Here is a 24,611-nt window from a genome sequence, read left to right as displayed (position 1 = left end):
AATGAGCTGTTATTTCCATAAAATTAAATTGGATGCTTTAGGAGGGCTTGATAAAGGTAACAGTGAAAGAAGATTGCTACAAAATTAGTATTTAAGACAACTTTTAATACTCTGAAAGGGGAACGTTGACTCAAAAAAATTTGCCAATGGGCAGCCTTGAATGTTCTGTTGTTTGGCACCACTTTAAAGAATTAAGGACAGGACATTGTCAGTGAGACATTATAGATGTGGTTCCAGGAGACAGCAAATAGTACAAATCAGAGGGTCCAGTTCAAACCAAAGCTCCTTGATACTATATACAAGACTGAAAAATCCTAAAGGTTTATTAATTTTTTAAATTATTTATTCTTGCACAATGTGGGCCAGTGCTAACAACAAAGTCTCAAGACCTTAGTTCAATCACCAGGACCCATATGATGGAAGGGGAGAACCAACTCCTCCAAGTTGTCTTTGGAGTTCCACATGTGCCCCTGCCCCCCCCCAAAAAACCTAAATGTTACAAATGTACTTTTATTATATCCTCCCATTATTTTCAAAGTTTATAGCAGGTATAATTTTTAAAAATTAGTTCCAGCTCTAACTGATTGATCGTTCAACTACGGATCGCAGCTATACTACAGAGAACTGAACCGGGGTTGAGAGCCCTTCCCGCTGCATTTCTCCCTGTTCTTCCATTTAAAGATTTATTATTTGACTTGTATGTGTGTGTGCCCAAGTGTGTCTGTACGCCACACGCTTGCAAGTGCCTGTGGAGGCGAGAAGAAGTCTAATCCACTGGAACTGGAGTTACAAGTGGTTATGAGCTGCCTGATGTGGGTGCGGGGAACTGAACCTGGGTCCTCTGGAAGAACAGTAAGCACTCTTAACTGTTGGACAATCTCTCCAGTTCCATTCCTTTTCTTGATTAAACAACAATTAAACAAAAACAAAAAACCTCTAACAAAACTGAAAAATGAAAGCTTGCCACAGGTCGAGCCTCACCCCTCCCCAATGGCCATTTCCTCAGGAGGCTGCATGTCACTGAAGTCCTGTGGGATGGAGCATGGAGTCCCACCTCTGGTGGTCCACACTTTACTGCTGCCCCTGCTACTTTCTTTTCCCTTATGTGATCCCCTCCCCACTTGAAGTCTAGTCTTCTCAGCTACAAGCTAAACAGAGCAAAGCAAAGGCTGATTGGCACCACCACGTGTCTGTCTTCCCAGGATGCTTGCCAGCAGATCTGTGTTCACTATCTGAAGTGGTAACCAGTCAAGAGTGTACCAGAGAAGCAAAGAATTTCAGGTCTGTGGAAGTGGAGATATTTGGGGACTAGGAAAGGTAATGAGCAAGTTAGTCTTAAGAAAAGTGTGTTATAAAGTAGGGGCTGGAGAGATGACTCTCTGGTTAAGAGCACTGATTTCTCTTGCAGACAATCCAGGTTCGAATTCCTGCATGGCAACTAACAACCATCTGTAACTCCAGTTCCAGAGGATCTGATGCCCTTTCTGTTTTCTGCTGGCAATGCATGACACGAGTGCACTTACATACATGTAGGCATTAACGCTCATACACAAAAAATAAAAATAATATTTTTTTAAGTAGAGGTCTTTGAAAAATAGCAATTATTCACTTAAAATGAGAATTAAAACTAAACCTGTATGCATTGTAAAGGTAAACCCCGAAGCAGACCAAAGAAAAACAGCCTCGATGAGCTCCAAGTGCAGAGCAAACACCTAGATACTTGCAGGAACAATCGAAGGACTTAGAAACCTGATTATGCCACATGACACACAATGTTAAGCAATGAAATGAAAGTATACTCAACTCTAATATGTATATTAGCCTTTAATATAAAATGGTTCATAAAAGCAATAAAATAATATAAATTTTTAATCATTTTTAATACTACAGAGTTGAGTCCAAATGACTTGTACAACTTTTCTGACTACTTTGAAGTGAATAGCTCAGACCAAAAACAGGTTTGGGTTGCTATGACAAGAAAGTTTCAGTATTATTTCTCACAGGGCCATAATCTAGCAAAATCTTGCTGTTTTGGTAGCATGTTGCTTATAAAACCAGTATCTGTCCATTTCTCAATCAAAGGAAGGGAAGGGAGGAAGGTGGCGAGGAGAGGAGGAGTCATCTCTGCACCTTCTAACACTCTGAATTTCTGAAAAGGGAATTTATTAAGTTAGTGTTTTCACAAAATCAATCAAAGAAAGTGGCATATTGAAGGAATTTTGCCGTCTTACAAAACGTCCACAGGAAGTAGTCAATAAAACACTGTGTTACATTACACCCAGTGATACACAGAAACGTGTTCAGGAAGTACTGAGTTAATGAAAGTGCCTCACATAAAAATGAGCATATATCAGGATACATGGGAACTGTGTATGGTTTACCTATATATAATCATAAAGCTGCATATATGTTAAGGTAAATATTAAATCACTCATTATGATTGTCCCTTGGAGGTAGGAGAGGGCAGAGGGAGAGGACTGTCTATTACAGTTCAAGAACTGTGGAAGTATGGATACCAAGGTATGGAAATGGTTGTTATTTGTTGGTGGGCTTACATGGTTCTTTATGTTGTTTTCATGTATGTTAACTATAGTTATCCATACTTTCTCATGGAAGAGAGTAGTTAGTATAGTAGTCACGAGATTCTGGAGCCAGATGAACTGGACTTAAACCTTGGCTCTTCTACTTAATTGCTGTAAGACCTGGAAAAATTACTTAACCACTTAACCACTCTGAGTTATAGTTTTCAGTCTTTGCAAATGGAGGGTAACAGCACCTACACTACAGCTTGTGGAGATCAAGCACATAGTTTACTCAAGGCACCTACAACAGAGCCTAGCACAGTGTGTTTCTCCATTAGCTTTCATCAGTATGCAGACCACTATCTTATTAGTAAGAATACACATGAAAGAGTAAATGACAAGGGGAAAATTAATAACCATAAAAACACAGACTGACTTTCTTTAATGCAATCATGTTCAATGCCAGTATATGAGCAGAATACAGTGGGCAATAACAAATGCTCAGACAGTCCTCAGATTCTGTCTTATGACCAACACTGATGTAATTGAACTCCCTACAGGCCACACTAAGGCCAGAGGGTACCTGGGCAGGAAGCTCCCTAGAGGTACAACTCAATGTGTTGTGACCAACTTCTAATGCTGCTGCCCAGCAACTGTGCTGCCTCAAGATGACAATAATTAGCATGCTTTACCTGACCAATGATGAAGAGTCCTGAAATACAAATGCTGCAAAATAAACACTTACACCTAATAATTGACCTCAGTGGGACTTACAGTCTCACCTAGAAACACACTACAGGTCAATTATCTGACATTTAAGATAGCAAGATAAAATCATCTTAATGGTCACATTCTAATAACACAAAACAAGTATCTGCCTTGTTGAAAGACAGCATGCTCTAAACTGGCCCCATTTCTCCCACATTGTGCTGTCAGAGGCACTTTAAGCTTTCGCAGTCTAGAAAATATATCATCTTAATTTACACGTCAACACTACAGGTCAATTATCTGACATTTAAGATAGCAAGATAAAATCATCTTAATGGTCACATTCTAATAACACAAAACAAGTATCTGCCTTGTTGAAAGACAGCATGCTCTAAACTGGCCCCATTTCTCCCACATTGTGCTGTCAGAGGCACTTTAAGCTTTCGCAGTCTAGAAAATATATCATCTTAATTTACACGTCAAATTTTATTTTATTTTATTTGTGTGTGTGTGTGTGTGTGTGTGTGTGTGTGTGTGTGTGTACATGCGCGTGCACAGCTGTGTTGGGAAAATGTGCTGGTGAGTGCATGTGTAGAGGCTAGGATCCTCAGGTGTCCTCCTCACTCATTTGTCCACCATTTTTCAGACAGGGTCTCTCACTGAATCCAGAACTCAGTGTTTTCTCTTATGCTGGCTGGCCAGCAATCCCCCAGACTCAGGTCCTCGTGTTCTTGCATCAAGTACTTTACCCACTGAGCCATCTTTCCAGCCCTACAAACTCTTAAAGGAATGACATATTTGGCAGAGTGATGGTTATGCCTACACTTGTCTATTTCTCTCAGAACTCTTTGAGGTAAGTATTGTCACCATTTGTACAAATTAAGAAAATGGGGGCTTGAAGAACATGCCCACCAGTGAATGTCAACACTGACAGCAAACTACAGAAAGATCCACTGTCCACTGACTATAAATTTCCCAGTTTGATTCTCAGTATTTCACATTCTTTTTTTTTTTTTTTTTTTTTTTTTTTTTTTTTTTTTTTGGTCTTTTTGAGACAGGGTCTCCCTGTAGCCCCAGCTGTCCTGGAACTCACTATGTAGACCAGGCTGGACTTGAACTCACAGAGATCTGCCTGCCTCTGCCTCCGGAGTGCTGGGACTAAAGGTGTGCACCACCATGCCTGGCTTCACATTCTTATTTTAACTGCAGAACATTCCTCTAAAATGCCTACATACTACCAAAACTTTATACTTCACAAGCCTCCCGATGGTTTATTGACGTATACATTTTACATCTTTCACAGCTGATAACAGAACTTTTTCTTTTTTAAGTTTTTATTTTATGTGTATGAGTGTACTGCCTGCATGTAAGTAGATGCACCTGTGTCATGTAGTGCCTGAAGAGGACAAAAGAGGGCATCAGACCCCCTGGAGTTACAAATGGTTGTTAGCCACTATGTGGTGCTGGGATTCGAACCTGGGTTTTCTGTAAGAACTACCAGTGCTCTTTAATGGCTGAGACATTTCTTCAGCCCCCAGAATTTTACTTTTCATTTGTTCCAACTTTCCAGGGTCAACTGGTTTTCCACAAAGATCTTACTCTAGACCTGTCTTAGCATAACAAATCATAGAAATTTTTATTTCCAGAAACTAATTTTTCAAAGAAGATTCAATTGTCTTAGTCATTTAATCTCCCACACAAAATGTCAAAGACAATAACAATACACAAATGAATTTCCACAGTCCTTAGTCAACTTGATTAATAAGTTAAAAGCTAAAGATGCAAGTTGGACAAAAGTGGATAAAACTGTTGGAACCAAGAAATCATTTGTGAGCTTTCCTTGGGCAGCTATATGCTTTAAGTATCTCCATTTATCTTTCATTTCAATATACTGCTTAGGAAGGAAAATTGCCAAAACCAAACTACAACAAAACTGTCTGGTCAAAAGCCTAATTAATGACATCATTCATCAATGATTTCCTTAGTTTGCACAGAAATGGGTGCTTAATGAGCTCCACGATCATTGAGACCAACAATGGACGAATCTGTAATGTTTGAGCATCCAATTAGTTTTTGTGCTGAATGTCACTGAACAGTAACAAAAGTCAAAGCTTAGCATCAGCTTTAGGAAATTAAATTTATTTTTCCTACTGTAGGCTTTTGTTTCAGTAAACAAATTAATTGAGTCAAGTGCTTTCAGAAAACTATGAATAGTAAACATAGCTATTAGCCCATCCCAGGTCAAACAGGAAGAAAACAAGGCCATAATCCTACCAGAAATTGAGTTACTGATATTTTAAAAGAAATATTATATGCCAAACCAAGTACATACTATACCACAGTATGGCTGTCCTTTATGCAGTACTATTAATGGCTTCCAAATGTATGATTAAGATAAGTATATAAATATAGAGTTCTGAACTGTCAGAAAAAAATCCTTAAAATCTACTCTGGAGATGTTTAAGAAAGAACTAACCTATTATTTTTCTGAGATTTAGATAGAATCTTAGTTTACATAGAATGCAACAAAATATTTGCATACTCAATTTTATTAATTCGAATCCTTTGAAGCTTGTTCCTTGAAGAAATCTGGAGGGAAATCCATTTTTCTTAATATTTTATTATTTTTATTTTATGTGTATTGCCTGCATGTATGTAAGTATACCGGTGTTATGCAATACCCACGGGTGTCAGATCTCCTGGAACTGTAGTTATGGATGGTTGTTAGCTGCCATGTGGGTGCTGGGAATCAAACTCAAGTCCTCTGCAATAGCAGCCAGAGCTTTTAACAGCTGAGCCATTCTCTCCAGCCCTGGGAAATCCATCCTTAATCCATTGTTTTAAAGTCAGATTTTTTTTTTTTTTTTTTTTTTTTGTTTAAAAAGGAGACAGTTTTCCTAATACTACTCACAAGAGAAAAGGCAGTCTAGGGGAGTGATTTGTGAACACAGAATAGTTCAATCAAACATCTGATACAATTGCATAGCTTGTTTATTCAATGTTCTATAGTATATGTAAAATAATGTTATTCTCTTACAGTCCATCCCCATTGTCTAGAAGCTAAATGAGCAGGAGTTATGAAGACAGGAAATGGAAGTGCTACAGCTTCTCGGGGTATATCTGTTGTGAGTAGATAAATCTAGTTGACTGGAAATGTCCCTAAATGCATCTTCGAGCTGTTTGTTCTTGCTCATTCTCTGCCCCACACTTCTTGTTCTTCTTGGTCACGATTTATCTACCCAGAATACTGTGTACATTAGCCAAGTACAAGTCCATATGTTCAATACAAGTGAATATTACCTACAGCTTCTGATTACACAAAATGATCTCACCAGGTGACCAAATTCTGATGTTAACAGACAAAGCTGTTCATAAAATTCACCTTCCCATAGAGGGGCAATAAGCTAATGAGGGGAAGGCCACCAAAGGCTAGCACTCCTTATGAGTAGTATGGTGTAACTAGGACTATGTAGGGTCTTTATGCATACAGGACTTACTAGGATCAGTGAAGACACCCTCTAGTCACAAACTTTAACATTCCCACAACAGTAAACAATATGGCCAACTTTTCCTAATTAGCATCATTCTCTATTTCCTTTAAGGAGCATGTTTCATTTTCTTAACTATCAATATTTTTTAATTTTAAAGGATCATGTTTAATATTCTTTATACCAAAATAAAAGCAATGTCTTTAATGACTATCAAAAGCTTGAAGATAGGAAAAATGCTTGTAATACATATGAACTAAGACTAATTTCTCACACTTAAAACGTGCTCATGTAAGTCAATACAACAGAACTGGAGGGTAGGGGACATGCCAAAGGGAAAAGAGGGGAAGAAGAGGACAGCATAAACGACACCAGTTCACAGAAGGAAACTGAAATGAACAAGGTACAGGTGAAAAAATCCTAACTCTTAACCAAAATTAAAGAAAAACAAACAAACCAACCAAAGACAAAAAACAACAAAAGAAAAACAGACACACTTTTAACTCACAACAAGGGCAAAGTGGAAAGCCTGGAGATTTGCAGCATTGATGGGTGATGGCAAGATACAACTTTGGTTCACAATACTGCAATTACTACATCAAGATAGCGGAGAGGATTTTGAATGTTCTTATCAAAATTGAAGGACTGTTTATAAGTGAATAGGCTAAATACTTTGATTTGAGTACTACAAATGCAAGATGTATCTATATCAAAACTTCACTGTGCCTCATCAATTTGTTCAAATTAACAACAAAAATTATAAATAAAAATTAAGAAACTACATTTGCTTTCAAATAAAAACTGGTGACCTTTCTCGAGTCCAATTTGGCAATGTTGAACTAGGAAGTTTAATAGACACTGACCCTCTGATCTAGAAATTCCACTGTCCAGAGTTTAACCTACAAGTCTAGCAACAAGATTCACACACTACAATTGCATTGGGAAGAATGCCATAAATCTAACAGCTGAACACACATAGATAGTCATAATCTGGCAACTATTAAAATATCTAGAAAAAGGCAAAGGTGAAATTATTGTATATCTATTTAATGAAATATTATACCAGCACTAAAGCAAAAAAGTCAAGATTTACATTTGCAAATGAGAACTATCTCCAAAATATGAGAAGTATGGTTTAGAATTTTACATATAATTTAACATTTTTTATTATTTTTATATTATGTATATGAGTGTTTTACCTTCATGTATGTAAGTGCATCAATATGTGCAATACCCATGGAGGCCAGAAGAGGGCATTAAGTCCCTAGAACTGTAGTTGAGGATGGGTGTTAGCCACCATGTGGATGCTGGTAACCAAACCTGGGTCCTCTGCAAGAGCAGCCAGTGCTCTTAACCTCTGAGAGAGAGAGCCATCTCTCTAACCCCATAATACCATAATACAGATAATTTAATCATTTTATTAAATATACAAAAGCAAAGAGTCAGAAAACACACAGCAATATGTACAAGAAATGTGCTTACAGTTACATTTGATGACAGTCTCTTTTACAGCTTTTAATATCATTTGTATACTAACCAGGTGGATGCATTGCTTTTTAAATTTTTTTATGTTATGATTACCAAGATGTGAGACCTATAGGCAACTATCTCGTAGATGGTATAAAGTTTTATACTGTCTTTTAATAGGAAACAGATCAACTTGGGTTCAAGGACAGTTGAGGCTTTCTCTGCATCTAATGCTTTAAATAAAATAATAAAATATATATTGTGTGATGTTATGAAGCATGAGACCACCAAGAAATCTAGCAGCCCAAAGCTGTGGAATGAGGACAACATCTTTAAAAGCCCTCTCGGAAGAAGTATCATCTCAATTCACAAGGAAGCAGTAAAGAAACATACACACTGGGGGCTGGAGAGATGGCTCAGCAGTTAAGTACTGACTGCTCTTGCAGAGGACCAGGGTTCAATTCCCAGGACCCACATGGTGGCTAACAACCATCTGTAAGCTCCAGTTTGAGGAGATCTGAAATCCTCTTTTGACTTCCATGGGTACTACATGACACAGGTACACTTACAAACATGTAGGTATACATAAAAATAATAATATTAAAAAATAATAATATAAAAACTCACAAAGTAAACTGAAAACCTACCTTGTATAAATAAAATCAGAACATGGGAATGTATTGTAATATCCTTTGGCAAATATTTATCAAGCCTTAGAGATACAATTCACAAATTATTTGACATGCAACTCTAACTTTAGTTGTGCTAGCCACCTGCACAGGCATTAATCAGGAAATCTTAAATGTTATCCACTGTGTGACACTTGATAAAAACAGATCCAATACTTCCCATGGCTTAGGCAAACAATCAAAAAGAAAACTGAGAAATTCAATCTTTGGTCATCCCTTAGTTATTTTATTACACAGGTAATAAAACCAGAAAGTGTTAAGTATAAAACAACAGCCTGACTGAACAAAAGAAAAATCAGAGTCCCAAGAGGAGAATTCTTTTTCTCCTTTTGTCATTTACAGATTTACTGCCTCTCAGATACAAATTCACCCTTTACTACCTGCTTGGAAAAAATAATCTGAGACATTTATGCATTTCCTCATTTGCAGGCGGGCTTCATAGTTTGGTCAGTAGAAGACACTGGAGACACTATAGAGGAAGGAGCTCTGCTTCCTGGTTCTGTTGTCCTCACCCAGACCGGTCTCCAATATTTTGTAGGAAATGCCTCTAGGGTGACATTTCCCTGTGAATAGAGAGCTATCCTTGGCCCTTTCAAAGAAACATTTCCAGTTAGAGCTAGAAGGTGAGGTTTTAACAAGTTCTACATGTGTGACACCATACTAATTTCTTGGTCACAGAGTGTGCCAAGGCCTTGTCCTCTCCAATAGGGACAAATCAAGATCTGCATCTCAGCTGTGAGTCTCTTATGCCCTCCCTGTCCCTGGCGTGGTAGCTGCTCCCGCTCTGGCTATTTCAAGGGTTTTGTTTCCTTCTTATTAAGCTGTCATTGTTCCAACTGCTTGTTACAGCAAATACATTTTAGTCTTAAACTTCCTCTACTCAAATTACTGTGTGATTTCTACCTTGAAACCTAAGGAACTGATAAGACTCTTTTTACCTGCCTACATTCTGAATGCAGGTCCTGCGTCAATGTACACAAATCAAACAATCCTCTTCTAAGTATACAGCCTTAAATTACCTAACCTCTCTCAACATTCTAAGATATGCACCTCCAAAGACAGGTCAAGAAGTGCGTGACTGCTGCCTGAGGAAAATGGTGAGGCTATGGGGCATTTCTTACCTTAATTTCTGCTGACCTCTTCGGCTCTCCTTCAGCTCCCATCTACTCCTGAGCTCCAATGACAGCCTACTCCATGTACTTGTCCCTCGAGCCTGATGAGCAGTGACTTCCTATAGTGGCTAATCTCTTGACTAATCCAATCCCTTGATTTCTCCAATGGGCCCCATATAGCATCCTCAAACATTGTCACCTGGAGAAATAACTTTGCTCAATTCCCTCTGTTACAAATAAAAGTAGCTTCATTTTTCCTTACAAAAGAATGGCTACGTATGTTGAGAATCACTGTCTTTGAAAGACATTAAGCCCCCCTAAGATTCAAAATATAAGCTTGAGAAAATCTAAACTAATTTACCTTATTTGGTCTAAGAGAGCTAGAGTTAAACCTTGAAGTGTTCTGAGTTACACATGAATTTCTTGAAAATGGATTGAATGATTTGGTATCTATTGAATCATATTTTCTATCACTTGGCAGATACCTGAGAGAAACAACTCAAAGGGAAAAAAGATTTGCTTTGGCTCACAGTTTCAGAGGTTTCTGTCTATGTCACTTGGTTCTATGTTTCTGGGCCTGTAGTGAGGTAGCAGAGGCTATTTACCTCCTGGTGAACAGGAAACAGAGAGAAGGGGCAGGGAATAAGATGCAACACTCCCAGGCACACTGCCAGACCCACTTCCTCCAAGCAAGCCTTGCAGCTCATTTTTCTCTGCCTCTCAATAAAGCCATCATACTAGGAACCCATGTATGGATTCTTATTCCACTGATGTGAGTGGACCTAATCACTTCCCCAAAGGCCATCTTCAGGCAACCAAGCCCCCGGCACACAAACCCACAGGGTGTATTTCATATTCAAATCATAGTATTATTTACCTCTTTAAAAGGCTGAATTTTTGATTGAGTCACATTTCCCCATTTTTTTTTTAAGCTATACAGAGAGAGAACCCAAAACTTTATTTAGGATGACACAGTGCTGGCTGATAGCACATTCCTATCCTACATGGACACATAACTTAGATAACCTTCTTAACAAATTCTGAGGGTAATGAATCTGAGTACAATGGCAGCCTGGGGATGGAGGAATTGGAAGGAAGCTATGATGACTATAGTCAGGCACAGTTAAGAGTCCAAACTCCCTAAGGGGAGATACTACCAGGAAAGAAGTGACTTTAGAATGCTTGCTTTTTAAAAACTCTTCAATCCAGGGGTAATCACACCAGTTTATTCCTGGTACAAATGACCCAGTCTGTTCCTTGGTATCTTCCCAGAATGGTTCTTCCTGAGATTTGCTAGAACTACACAATATTCTTTTTTTAATTGAATTTTTACAATTTTCATACAATATAATTTTATGGTACTTGGATCTCCACCCCTATCTCCACATTCCCCCATGGCCCCCACCCAATATAATGTATTCTCATATACATACATACATATATATACACATATACATTTGTATATATACAAATATGGGGTCTGATTTATGTCCCCAATGTCCTTCAGTGTGGGCCCACCAAGAGTTGCATCCCTGTAAGACACCGTCTCTTCCCCTCCCAGCAGCCATCAATTGCCAAAAGTTCCTCAGGTTTGGTTGGGACTTCTTAACCACTACGCTACGATTATGCTGGGATTTTGTCTGGTTTGAGCTCGCAAAGAGCTTGTGCATGCTGTCACCACTGCTGTGAAAGAACTACACAATTTTCACAGAACTGATCTCTGTCAGTCCCAGCCCGGCTGAAGTTGTAAAGGGCATTCTCTCTGATGATTAGAAACGTTGGATTTCCTATCTCTGCTCTTCGCATGAACATAAACACATCACATTCCCAATTCTGAGAATTTTGCCTTTTAGAGTAACTTCTAAGGCTTTAAGGAGGTAACACTTTCAGGCCCTTGGACTAATGTGTATCAAATTGCTCTTTAGCTTGAAGGTCATTTACATTGCTCTTGGCTCACACATGTAACCCCACCAGGCAGAAGGACAGTCACGAGTTCAAGGCCAGCCTGGGCTACACTGTGCTTTCCTAGCCAGCCTGTAATATACAGCAAGATCCTGTCTCAAAACAAACAAGAAACAGCATATAAAAATCACTTACAATCAACAGTACTTAACAGTAAGGTACCATTTTAGTACATCAGTGGGAATTTAAGAATATTAAAAGGATGCTCATCTAGGAACTTTAAAAAGTATTGCAGCTTCTGAGAACAAAAATGTATAAAAAAATAAACACTGGGGAAATGGGCAGCAGGCCCAGCCTTAGCAGAAGAACTACTGGCAGCTGATCACTGCTGGGTGAGGGAGAACTGATCTTTAGGGGAGAGATTATACTAGATAGGCTGACTAGACCCCAGTGGATGAACTTGCACTGAGGGACATCTGGGTACACAAATTTGACTCAATAGGCCTTAACATATATGGCAGAATTCATGAAATCCAGTCGGGGAGCTATGGGGGGTACAAATGGGGAAGGGGATATAAAGATGATAAAGTTGTTTTCTATGAAATGCACAAAAATTCAATAAAAAGTACACATTAAAAAATAAACTAAATACAAACTATTATTCTGAGAACCAAATAAAAGTATATTTCATAAATTTCTAAGAATGTTTAGCAATACGAAACCACACTAAAACTTCTGCAAATTTTTGGTTATGAACTGCTTTGGTAATTTGTACACTTTAAATGAGAATTACAGGGCCTGCTCATTAGTTAAGTAGGAATTAGTCTGCCTCTTTTTTTTAAATTTTTTAAATTTATTATTTCTATTTTATGTGTATATGTGTATTACCTACCTGAATGTAGGTAAGTGCACCCGTGTCATGCAATGATCATGGAGGTCAGAAGAGGCTACTGGATCCCCTGGGACTGGAGTTACAGACAGTTGTTAGCTGCCATGTGGGTGCTGGGATTCAAATCCAGGTCTTCTGCAAGAACAACCAGTGTTCTTAACTACTGAGCCATCTCTCCAGCCCCATGAATTAATTAGTCTGCCTCTTAACGGTAACTATAGCAGTGAACTCTAGCTTGCCTTACTCAAAACTTGCACAAGTCACTCACAGAACAGAAACCTGCATTTCCAGTATGAATAGGTGCCCAGTAATACACATTCTCCTTCTCATCACTGTCTAACCTATAACAAAAAGTAATGGTATTATGATGTTCATCACATCTTTGTGTGAAAATTTGATAAAGGTGTGCATGGGGTAGATAAGCAACCCTGGGAAAGTCTGCTGCTCCCGGAAGGAAGAATCTTCTTAGACTTCCCACAGGCCAAGGTGGGGTCTTAATCTTTCATGCTAAACACATTTGAGGTGGCAGTGAAGTAAAAACGCCTACTGAGGGGCTGGAGAGGTGACTCAGCGATTAAAAGCACTCACTGGCTGCTATTCCCGAATTCAGTTTTCAGCACCCAATTGGTGGCTAACAGCCCTTCATAACTCTAGTTCCAGGGAATCTGATGTCCTCTTCTGGCCTCCACAGGAGCTGCATGCACGAGGTACATTTACATATGTGCAGGCAAAACACTCATACAAATAATAAGGTTTAAGAAAAAAATTTTTAAATGCCAACTGATACCAGGCATGGTGGCACACACCTTTAATCCCAGCACTCAGGAGGCAGAGGCAGGAAGATTTCTTTGTGATTGAGGATAGTCTGGTCTACTTAGTGAATCATAGTCTAGCTGGAGCTACGTGGAGATCCTGTCTTAGAACAACAAAAAATATCGACTAAATGTTCTATTATTAGAAATACATGCCATAAGACAGGTTCTGCTGGTACCTCCTGAATGCCTAAAACATTCCTACGTGAGGAGGTCAAAATTTTTTTAATATTTTATTATTTTTATTTTATTTTATGTGTATGAGTGCATCACCTGCATATATGTGAGTGCACCCATGTTGTGCAATGCCGCGGAGGTCAGAAGAGAGCTTCAGATTCCCCTGGACCTGGAGTTAAAGACGGTTCGTAGCCACTATGTGGGTGCTGGAAATCGAACCCAGGTCCTCTGCAAGAGCAGTCAGTGCTCTTAACTGCTGAGCCATCTCTCCAACCCCAATGAGATCAAATTATAATCACAAGGATATAGCTGATGTGAGACAAATATAAGTGTTTGAGTCTTCCTACATGGCCTGACACTGTGCCCTATGAAGTTAAGGTATACTCAGCAGTATTCACTGATGGCAGCAAGACCACACTCAAAGTCAGATTTTAAACCTAGGAAGGCTGAATACCAAATCCCAAAGACAAGCCCACCATAAGTCAGAATGACAGAGGCCTGTTATGGCTGCCCTCAGGTAGGGTAACCTCTGCATGAACTGACCAGGCCAGACTCTCAAATTTGGTCTCCCACCCAATCTCCAAGTTCCACTTCCCTAAATTTCTCTGTTAAAAAGTAGCACTGAGGGGGCTGGGGATTTAGCTCAGTGATGAAGTGCTTGCCTAGCAAGCGCAAGGCCCTGGGTTCAGTCCTCAACTCCAAAAAAAAAAAAAAAATTACGATCTTAGGGGCTGGAAAGATGGTTCAGCAGTTAAGAACACTGGCTGTTCTTGCAGAGAACGCAGACTCACATGGTGACTAACCACCATCGGTAATTCTAGTTCTTGGGGCTCCAATGCCCTCTTCTGACCTCCACAGGCATTGCACAACACTGGTGAACTTACATACACGCAGGCAGTATATTCATATACAGTATATAATTTACATATATCCTGTTTATTCCTCTAAATCATATTAAATAGGGATTTGGTTTTCACAGATCCAGCAGGCTTTCCTCAAATCACAAAGCAGTTAAACTGGAGAGCTGAGATTCGAGTGTAGTTTTATCATACCTCCAAATCGCCACAGTAAAGGCTAGGCATGGTAGCATACACCTTTAATGCCAGCAAGGCAGGGAGCTCTCTGTGAGTTCAAGGCCAGCCAGGGCATAATGAGAGCCTGTCTCAGAAAAATAAAAAAAGTCCCAAACAAAACAAAACAAAAACCAAATCACTATAGTATATTCCACCAGGGATTGAGGCAAATGATAGTCTACCACACTACACACCTGTAGATTTTAGAATATACTAATTCTCAAAGGTTCTGTCATAAACATACTTTTTTGAGTTGGTGATAGTGCTAAAATAAAGACAGCTATTCAGACTTTACAACAGAAGCATGCACTCAACTGTTACACTAGGATTTCTCAACTGTGGCACTACTAACACTCTGGACAGGACAAGTCCTTGTCATGGGGCTGTCCTGTGCACTGTAAGATGGACAACACCATCCTTGGTCTCCACCCATTCCCAGTCATGGCAAACAAAAACACATCCAGAAGTTCTCCAAGGGGTAAGGCCAGTCTCTGAGGAGAACCACAAAGTTAAGTTAACCCAATTCCACAAGGAAAATTTGTACTGAATTTAGGAACAAGATCTCCTGTATCCTAGTTCCATGAACATTCCTCTTAAAACCTAACAATAACTCCTTACAAGAAAGCACTTGTGACACTGGAGGGAACAGACAGAATCCAAATGCAGCATCTGCGTCTTTCTACGTGGCTAACATTATTGGCACAGCTTCTCTAACGTGAACATGCCTAGTATCTTCAAACTATTGCTCAAATGATTACAGACCCTGTCCAAAGTCTCACTGCCATTCTGGATATTTAAACATAAACCCAACTGCCTCAAGCAGGAGAGTAAAAGCAGCAAAAACTACAGCAACAACAGATCTAAGATGTGCAGTTTACAATCAGACTCTGAAGCACTTATTAATTATCTACTTTAATCCTTCAACATCTTCAATAGTCTACAAGGTAATTATTCTTATTCTTATTTGCATTTCATGAGTCAAGAAGTGGAAGAACATAGAGCTCTGATGAACTGTCAGAGGGCTGACTCCAGAGCCCCCACTCTTTAATATTATCTACAGTGCATTAAAGAATGGTAGGAATCTCACCTTCTAAGTTCTAAGTACTCCATCTCTAGTCATGTGACTTTGCCCTCCAGCTTTATCAAGGTGCATTACCAGCACTTTGCTTAAGTCTGACATCACCGTCCTTCTTTGGGTACAAAACACAAGCCCACTTACCTATACTGCTGTCCAACCCACATTTCCTTCTTGAATCGAGATGCATGGCACTTAACCTTAACAAATCTAGCGTGCTACACCTATGGTAATATCCTGAAACACTTGCCCAATGCCTCCATTAAAAAAGAAATGAGGTTAGCAAGCATGTGCTAGATACCAAGATACTAAGGGTCACACTATGTAGCCCATGTTGGCCTTGATTCTCTTGCCTCTGTGTCCCAAGAGCTGGGTTTACAGGTGTGTGTCACCACTCCCAGCCCTCATCATTTGCTTTCTACGGGATCCTAATCCATCTTTTCAAATATGTATTTTGCAATTCTGCTAGAGAACATCACACACTCTGAATATGAAGCTCTCAGAACTTACCCTCTCCCTGTTTTTGAAAACTTGATTTTTGGCATGCTTCTTCCTTGCCATGACTTTCCCAAGCTTACTCCCAAGTGGTTCAATGGTCATACCAGCATATTCTGTTGTGGTGTTTTTGTTTGTTTTTGCAGTGCTAGGAAATAAACCCAGGGCCTTGCACATGCTAGGCCACACCTCCAAGATCTGACATGCTCTTTCAACATCCTGAACCATGCCAGTCACTTCAAACAGCTAGGATGCAGGGACCTCAGGAGGTGGCCAGGGCACCCTTGACTGGGAAGGTGGGTGGCAGTTCTGTCTTGGATAGAGAGGGTGAAAAGGAGGGATGAGCTAGAATAGATGCTTCATGGTGCTCCACGAAGGTGGCACTTTTCTCTTGCATCCTGATATACTAACAAGTGCTCCATCAGATGGCCACCACTGTTAGGACACACAGTCTTTCCCATCTTCTACCAAGTGAAGTTTTAGCATTCTCATGACTTTTACCTCACTATTCTTAACAAGCAAGTTTAACACTAACCTAAGTGTTAACCTAACTTGAAAAACACTTCTACACAGCACATAAAACACTGTAGGTGTGCCTCTATGCAGAAAGTGAACTCTGAAAAGCAAGGGATCCAGCTCTCAGTTTCACACTTGCAGACAGCCTGTATTATACTTTCTGAGAAACAGGAAAAATATATTCAAAACTAAAGGTCTCCAGAAAAAAAAAAAGTCAACAAAGATCAATAGTTCTGAGGCAGTCAGTCATGTATATATCAACTGGCCCATCAAGGGTATAGGGCTTGCTCAGTCAATATTTGAAAATTACAAGCCTCCAAAGTAAATATATTGTTCCTTGAAGTTTTTAATTTGGGCACATGAGCAATGAGGACCTTCTCAGGTTGGTATTGTGTAGGTTTTTTTGCCTCTTTCTCTTCTTCTTCCTCCCCTCCTCCTCCTTCTCCTCTTCCCTCTTTCTCTTCTTCTGCTTCCTCCTCCTCCTCTTCTTCTTCTTCTTCATCTTCTTTGAGACAGGTTCTCCCTGTAGCCCCAACTGGCCTGGTACTTACTATGGAGACCAGGCTGGCCTCAATCTCTCGGGTATCTACTTACCTCTGCCTCCTGAGTGCTGGAATTAAGGGCATGCACCACCACACTCAGCCTGTATCTTTTAGATCACTTAAAAATCTGCCCCAAACCAGGAATCTCTTTCAGATTATTTCATGCAGAAAAATAAGCACTATTTTAAGAGCAACTGAAGCCACATGGGAAAAAAAATAAACTTCAAGCTAACTTCTAACAAACTAGATTAACTAGCTTTGAAATCCAAAGCATGTCATGTCCTATTACTTTAACTATAAGGCAGGGATAATATACATCCCTCTTAGCTACTGTGAAAATAAGTTTTTTTTTTTAAAAAATTGAAAATAAAAGGAGATCCTGAAATGTTCCACTTTGTCACAATTATTAGGTGAACCTAATACCTACTATCCAAACTAATTCTCCCTTTAGATTTTAGATGTTTAAGATTTATTAAGCTATTTTCCAATTCTCACCACCTGAGGGGCCTTCCAAGGTGCCCCTGCAGTGCCTTTAAGGCCATTTTTCTCTGAACATCTCTCAAGGAGCTTTCCAGTTTGTTACCTTTCTCACAAGCACTTGGGTCGGTTAAAAGCAAAGCAGCTGGGTTCAACAATTAGCCAACAAGCTTAAATAGTGGTTCTGGGAGCTTATAGGGTAACTAAAGTTGCCAACCAATGAGTAATTTTAATTACTCCATTTAGAAGTGATTTCTTTCTAAAGACGTTTCCTTTATAAACTTAAAAAAGTCAGCGCAAAGAGTTTTATTCTACTCCCCCCGACCCCCATATACTAAAAGCATCAGCCTTTACCTTCATAAATGCAGTAGTGAGATACTACTGATACCTTCACGTTCCCAGCCATAGCTCAGCTTTAAAATGCTCCTGTTATTGCCTGTGCTACTGGAAGAACCTGAACTTGCCTTTGTGGTAGACAGTGATTTTAGTCATGATACCATCTCTGTTGTGCTGTGCATTTCCTTAGCATCAAAAGACACTACTTTCCCAACATCTTCCCTCTCAAAGTTGTTGCAAGAAAATAAGTCATGTGGGAGGTTGGAGCTCTAGCTCAGCACCAGTAAGAGGCCCTAGGTTCAGTACTCACCACCACCACCACCACAAAAAATTTTAAGTCACTTGCACAATACAAATACATTTGCCTGCTAAAATCTCTTTGCTCAAAATTAGATTTTAAAAAGACGCTTACCAAGTTCTTTAGTACATAAATTTAAAAGATACAACTCAAGAGATTGGTGACTTACCCAAAGTGGTGGAATGCTTGTGTAGCATGGGGGAGACCCTAAGCAGCACTATGTGTACAAACAACACATATACATGTGCACACCCACATGATAACTCAATCAGGTTAAAAACTGCATGAAAATCTGCACCATTTAGAAAAAGAGAACTCGGGTCTCATCTAGCCTGTTTTGGGACAACTTAAGCAGTAACACACTTTACACACAGCAGAAGGAAAAAGAAAAGCAACTCTTGCACCTTCTTCTCCAAGTATTTTCCTTAAGAGTGATTACCTGGCCAGACTAAACAGAAGCAGAGCTGTGGAGTAAACATGCTCAGTACCAAACACAGGGAGTGCAAGCTTTCTCCTGGTTTAGCACAGAGCTCACTCATCAGCTGTCTCCCAACCCATCAAAGGAGCCCGCTCAAAGATGGTTGTGTGGAGACAGGAGTTTGAAGAAGCCTGTACTCCCTAAATTTGGTAAGCAAACTGTAAATACAATCTCGTCCCTCAAGCACCTCCTATAGGAAAGTTTGACAATCCCAAACTCAAACCACTCCTGACTCTAACCATAGCAGTCAGCATCACACAATATTCAGAGCATTTGTTGATTCAGCCTACCTACATATATCCTGACCCACAGTTTCGGCCACAGCATTGTAACTAGGAGGTACCTAGTAGCAGTGAAGATCTAGTAAAAGGATCCCTTGACTATGCTTGACAGAGGAACTCGTATTGGCTATCTTAAGGAGTACTTGGTGGAGGGCAAGAAGTTTGTTTCTTCCCTACTTTTTACTCAGGTCCACCGTCCACTAGTGCTACAACGTCCACTAGTGCTGTCCCTTGGAGAGCACTTTAATGAGCCACCGTTCCCAAACGGGCCACACGTACCTCTCCTCCCGGCCAGCCTCGGGAAAGTTCCTGGAGGACCGAGTTCGTGCGCGGCCGAGTGCGGAGCAGGGCAGCGGCCGGCTGGGGCCCGCGGGTCACACCGCTTCCCCGCCCGGCTCGGCTCCCAGGGACCAGCGCTCCCGGCGGGCGGAGCCGCAGACCTGGCCGGACTCAAGAGCCGAGCCCAGCGCTCCGCAGCCAGGCCTGGTGTGGTGAGAATTTCGGAATGCAGGGCGTGGCCGTCTGCCACAACTAAAAAGAAGTGAGTCAGCCCGGTCTATCCTAACCAATAAGCGTGTGCGTGGCCGGCTAAGGCGGAACTTTCCTTTCTAGATTTACCTCAGGCTCAGCAGCCTCTGCGCCCCCGCCCCGCCCCCTCTTTAAGCTTTTAACAACTGCAGCACAACTTCTAAAGTTTTTGAAGTTTTAATGAAGGAAGGGTTAATCTTATGTTGCTATAATCAGTGGATGTGCGCGCTTTCCCGCTGGTACAGGCTCCAGCGCTTAGGCTGGCGGGTGCAAAGAACTGGGCCATGGAACCTCCAGTCAAAGGAGGCTGCGATCTGACCACCAACAGTATAGGACCTTGGACTGATCATGTGCAATGAGACAGGTTAAATGCCCACCTAACAGGTTGCTAGATGGGTTAGATGTAGCCTTACATGTACCGCATTTAGCACAGTGCTGGATAGAGTAGGAATTCAAAAAATGCTGAGACTCACACCTTTTAGTACTAAATCAGAACTCTACCACTGTAGCCAACCATAGCCTGAGGAGGGTCTGGTGATAGACCTGTAATCCTAACTAATCGAGAGGATGAAGTCGGTTACAGTTCAAGACCTTCCTGAACAATTTAGGGAGACCCTGTCTCAAAACATTTTTTTTTAAGTTTAAAAACGGGAGAGGGTGGTAGAGCACTACATTTAACTAAGTGGGCATGTCAGATCCCTAGTTCTGCAAAAGAAAATTTAAAAATTATACACAAACTGGGTGTGGTAGTGCCCGCCTTTAATCCCAGCATTCCAGAGGCAGACACTGGAGGACCCTGTAAGAGTGAGATCCAGGCCAGTCTGGAATGGTCAGCATAGCTCCAGGCTAAATGGGGCTGCCTAGTGAGACCCTGTCTCAAAAAACTAAATCGAACCAAACCAACAAAAAAATTATACACAAACCAGCCCATAATTTTTAACCCCCTTTTTAAACGCTAAAAACATATAATGAATTTTAGAATTTTAGAGCTGAAATAGCACTTAGGTATTGCCTGATCTGAGTCCCTTTTTTAACTTATAAGAAGCTTAATATGCTTTTGGTTTAGGATTCTTATAACAAAATTATTACTAGCAAAAGAGCTCAATGGAATGAGTTCATTTAGAACATAATTTTTTTAAAGCAAGAATAAACATCCTATCTAGATCACAGTGCCTTAAACATCATTTTTAATATAAACAAATAAAAGAAACTTTAAACAGTTGAAAATTAGAAAATTATAGGAGACTGCAGAATTGCTGATACCAGAAGTCCTATGGTATTAAAAAATGAGTAGATTATTAGCACTTACTGAGTTTCTAAAGAAGAGAGTAATTTGTATTGATTATTAATGAGTGTGGGCATGCACACATGTGGCAGTCAGAGGACAACTTTGTTTAGTTAGTTCTCTCTTGCCACCTTTATGTAGGTTCCAGGGGATCGAACTTGGGTCTGCAGACTTATTTGAGAAGTGCTTTTATCTCCTGAACTATTCTATCAGTCCAGGAGATTTTTTTTTTTTTTAAGTTACAAATTAAGCTTACTTAGCTTTAGAGATGATCTCTTGAATTTAAATTCCTACTACTTCTCTGTCTCTCTCTGTGTCTCTGTCTCTGTCTCTCTCTCTCTCTGTGTGTGTGTGTGTGTGTGTGTGTGTGTGTGTGTGTGTGTGTGTTTGGCCAGAAGACATCTAGAGTACCCTTCCTTGGGTGCTTTCCTTTTAAAATTTTTTGTTTTTGTTTTGATTTTTGAGACAGGGTGTCTCACTGTCTTGCATTTTGCAGTTAGGCTAGGCTTGCTGGGTGGCAAGCCCAGGGATCTGCCTGTTTCTACCTCCCTAGTACTAGGATGACAAGTGAACACTAAATGCTCAGCTTCTTTTTTCTCCTCTTCATTTGTTTACTTTGTAGGATGAGGGTGCCACCGAGCCTGTGTGGAGGTCAAAGAACAACTTACAGGAGTTAGTTCTCTCTTTCTACCATGTAGAATCCAGATATCAAACTCAGGTTATCAGGCTTGGCTGCAAGCACCCTTCCCAGCTGAGCCATCTCACTAGCCATGTCTGGATTTTTTACGTGGGTTCTGGGGATCAAACTCAGTGCCACTTTCCAGCCTGAGCTGTCTCTTCAGCCCTCCTTGTATTACTTTGGGACTAGTGATTTCATAAGCCAAGAGTCCTTCCAAGTACTCTTTAGCCAAAGACTAGATCTACAGTGAGAGCCTGGCCTTCCTAAATGCTGAGCAGCATGGAAGAGTGGAAAGAACACTGTACCAGAAGCCAAGAGCTCCTTCCCTAGTTCAGGCTCTGCCAGTGACTGACCAGGTAAACTCCCTCATCTCTCTGAAGTTCTCTGCCAGTTCTTCCAGGAAAGAGAACGACTGGAAAGGGCAAACCAAAATGGTCAAAAAGGGCAGAAGCAAAATAAGCCTATAGCTTAACATTTATCTCTAGCAATAGACACCCAACATATGGAAAGTGGACCTGTAGCCCTGACGAAGCTGGCATATCTCTTAGCTCTCCCATATTCCTCATAAAGATAGCACTGTACTCTCAGACATAAATTCTGGAACCCTGATTCCTTTCCCACCCCTTAATACACTATCTCCAGGTGTGATAGGAGGACTTCCTTTAAACCTGTACCATTTTTTCCATTCTTGGTTCAAGTACTGGTCCTCCAAGTGCCATTCCAGCTGCCAGGCCTCACCCTCTGTGCCTCCAGACACATCACAATCAACACATGATAAATGTTGAAGTTCACCATGCCATCATGTGATAAGTGTTTCCTCTCTCAATCACTTAATTGTAACTTTATGGGAGATCAAGAGGAAAACAATTTCCTTAAAAGCAGCTTCTCAAATATTCAGCACATTATTGTATATTTTTAAAAGCAACGATTTTCTACTTAGAAAATGGTTGCAATTAATTACAATGGATGAACTTGTAATAAGCTGGTTGCTAAATCGAGCAAGACATTTCTCGAGCAGGTGTTCCATACAGGAAGAAGGAAACCTTCATAAACGTTATCAGCCACAATCAGAATACAAAGCTCTTAAAAGACATTTCCCATAATCTTCATGCCTCAGAAAGAAGGCCATTATTACCAATGTAGTTAGGATATTCTCACAAGAGGAAAGAGATAATTATTTCTAGGTGCCTTTGTTACCTATAATTAAAACGGGAAATACAAATATTCTCAATATACAATAATGAAAAAAGAATGTCAGTTAACCCACAGGCTCAAAGATGTAACATTCAGAATTATTCAGAAGCTGGCTTCACCTTTGAAAAGCCCAGTCTTTAAATTACCCTATTAAATAACCCATTGGTGTACTCGTGGACTTTCTAAAGGCACTGGGCACACCCTCACCTGCACACCTGTCCCACACTATGCGGTTTGTCTGGCGCCCTTACCACACTCTTTTTCTATTTCTCCCATTTGAGACCCACTCAGGGCTTCCTTCTCCTGGAACTCCCTCACTGGCTCAAGCCCTTGAAATCTCTCCTCTCCTCTCTCTTCCAAGGGGAAGAGGACTTTATTCATTATAATTCTTGCCTTCCTTCTTTCTAAATTCCCTACGGTTGCTCCCACCACATGAGTACATATGAGTAGATAGTATATCTAGAGGTTTTGTGTCCCTAAGGCCTTAGCAGATTCTGAATAGCCATTGTTGTTGGTCTAATCCTGCTTAAGTTATATAACAGTCACAATGGAGAAAGGAGAACTCTGCTGACGCATCAAGAATAAACAAATATTATAGTTTTTCAAACCAGTTGGCAAGCAGAACGCAGGCAGCAGATGTGTCTCTCTGCTCTTTCAGATGTGTTCCAACAATGCAGATGACTACTCAGAAGCAAATCCAGCACTTCCTAAAGGGGCAGTTTATGAAACTGTGTGGCATCAAATCTCAGTCCCCCAAATCCTAACCACTGAAGAGAAAACAGGTAGTAAGTCAATCTATTTTCCTTTAAGTAAGGAACACCTACACAGGTTTGACAATTTGCCAAAGCACTGGTGGTTCCTTTCCTCTCTTTCAATGTATGTGTTATAGCCACAAATACCTACCCGCTAACCTTCCCTTTATAATGGTTTTAATAATAAACTAGAAGTAGCAAAGGACAGTTCTTCAAAACAACGGATACATAGCTAGTAGAATCATGATGGATGTGTATTTATTAGGATGGTCTAAAGTCAAAAGTCATATGACACTTGCGTTAGAGCAAGCAACATTACCACACATACACCTATACACCCGCATACACACAGTCCCTAGTTCCCTGTAATTAGTGCTAATCAATTTATGCTTTTATGACAGGTGGAAATAAACACTACCCACTCTTCTCGAAAAGTTATGTCAAAAATCAGCTGCCCTATTATCAATTAAAGGCTTCCTTATCATTACCCAAGACAAGATAAATATTCTAAACATAAACAACCTTGTGAGTCAGTCAGCATTTTTTCACTTTCCGGGTAACAGAACGGCATCTGAAGTAGCAAAGGTAAAAACAGCAAGCGGGGGAGGACTGAACAGAGAACAGGCAACAGGAACACCACAGAGGCAGCTTCTCTGGCTTTAGGATCCACTCACAAGGAGCTCCTCCTGACAGGATGTCCTGAAGCTGCCTTCTACTCAGTGTCCACCACTGCCACTGTGAGGAACTGTTCAGAGTTATAACTTTTAAAATTCTCAAGGACTCATACCTTCTAGCTTGCGCTGATCTACATTAGGACTAGTAGGGGCAGCAGTAAA

General features: G+C 40.3%; 1 protein-coding gene across 21 annotated transcripts in view; it reads right to left on the bottom strand.

The window, feature by feature from the left end:
- Sgms1 (sphingomyelin synthase 1) overlaps window positions 1-24,611 on the bottom strand; it is a 323,387-nt gene that overhangs the window by 78,483 nt on the left and 220,293 nt on the right. The window contains exon 1 of one of the 21 annotated variants that reach the window (XM_017799311.2): window positions 19,617-19,844. The exons of the other annotated variants lie outside the window; for them this stretch is intronic. The gene's annotated coding sequence lies outside the window, so the exon portion shown is untranslated. Of the gene's footprint in view, window positions 1-19,616; window positions 19,845-24,611 lie in introns of those variants that run through there. 21 annotated transcript variants of the gene reach the window in all.

Source organism: Nannospalax galili, unplaced genomic scaffold, assembly GCF_000622305.1.
Source record: "Nannospalax galili isolate Female #2095 unplaced genomic scaffold, S.galili_v1.0 scaffold498, whole genome shotgun sequence".
Classification (NCBI taxonomy): Eukaryota; Metazoa; Chordata; class Mammalia; order Rodentia; family Spalacidae; genus Nannospalax; species Nannospalax galili.
This window is presented reverse-complemented; position numbering and strand designations above follow the sequence as displayed.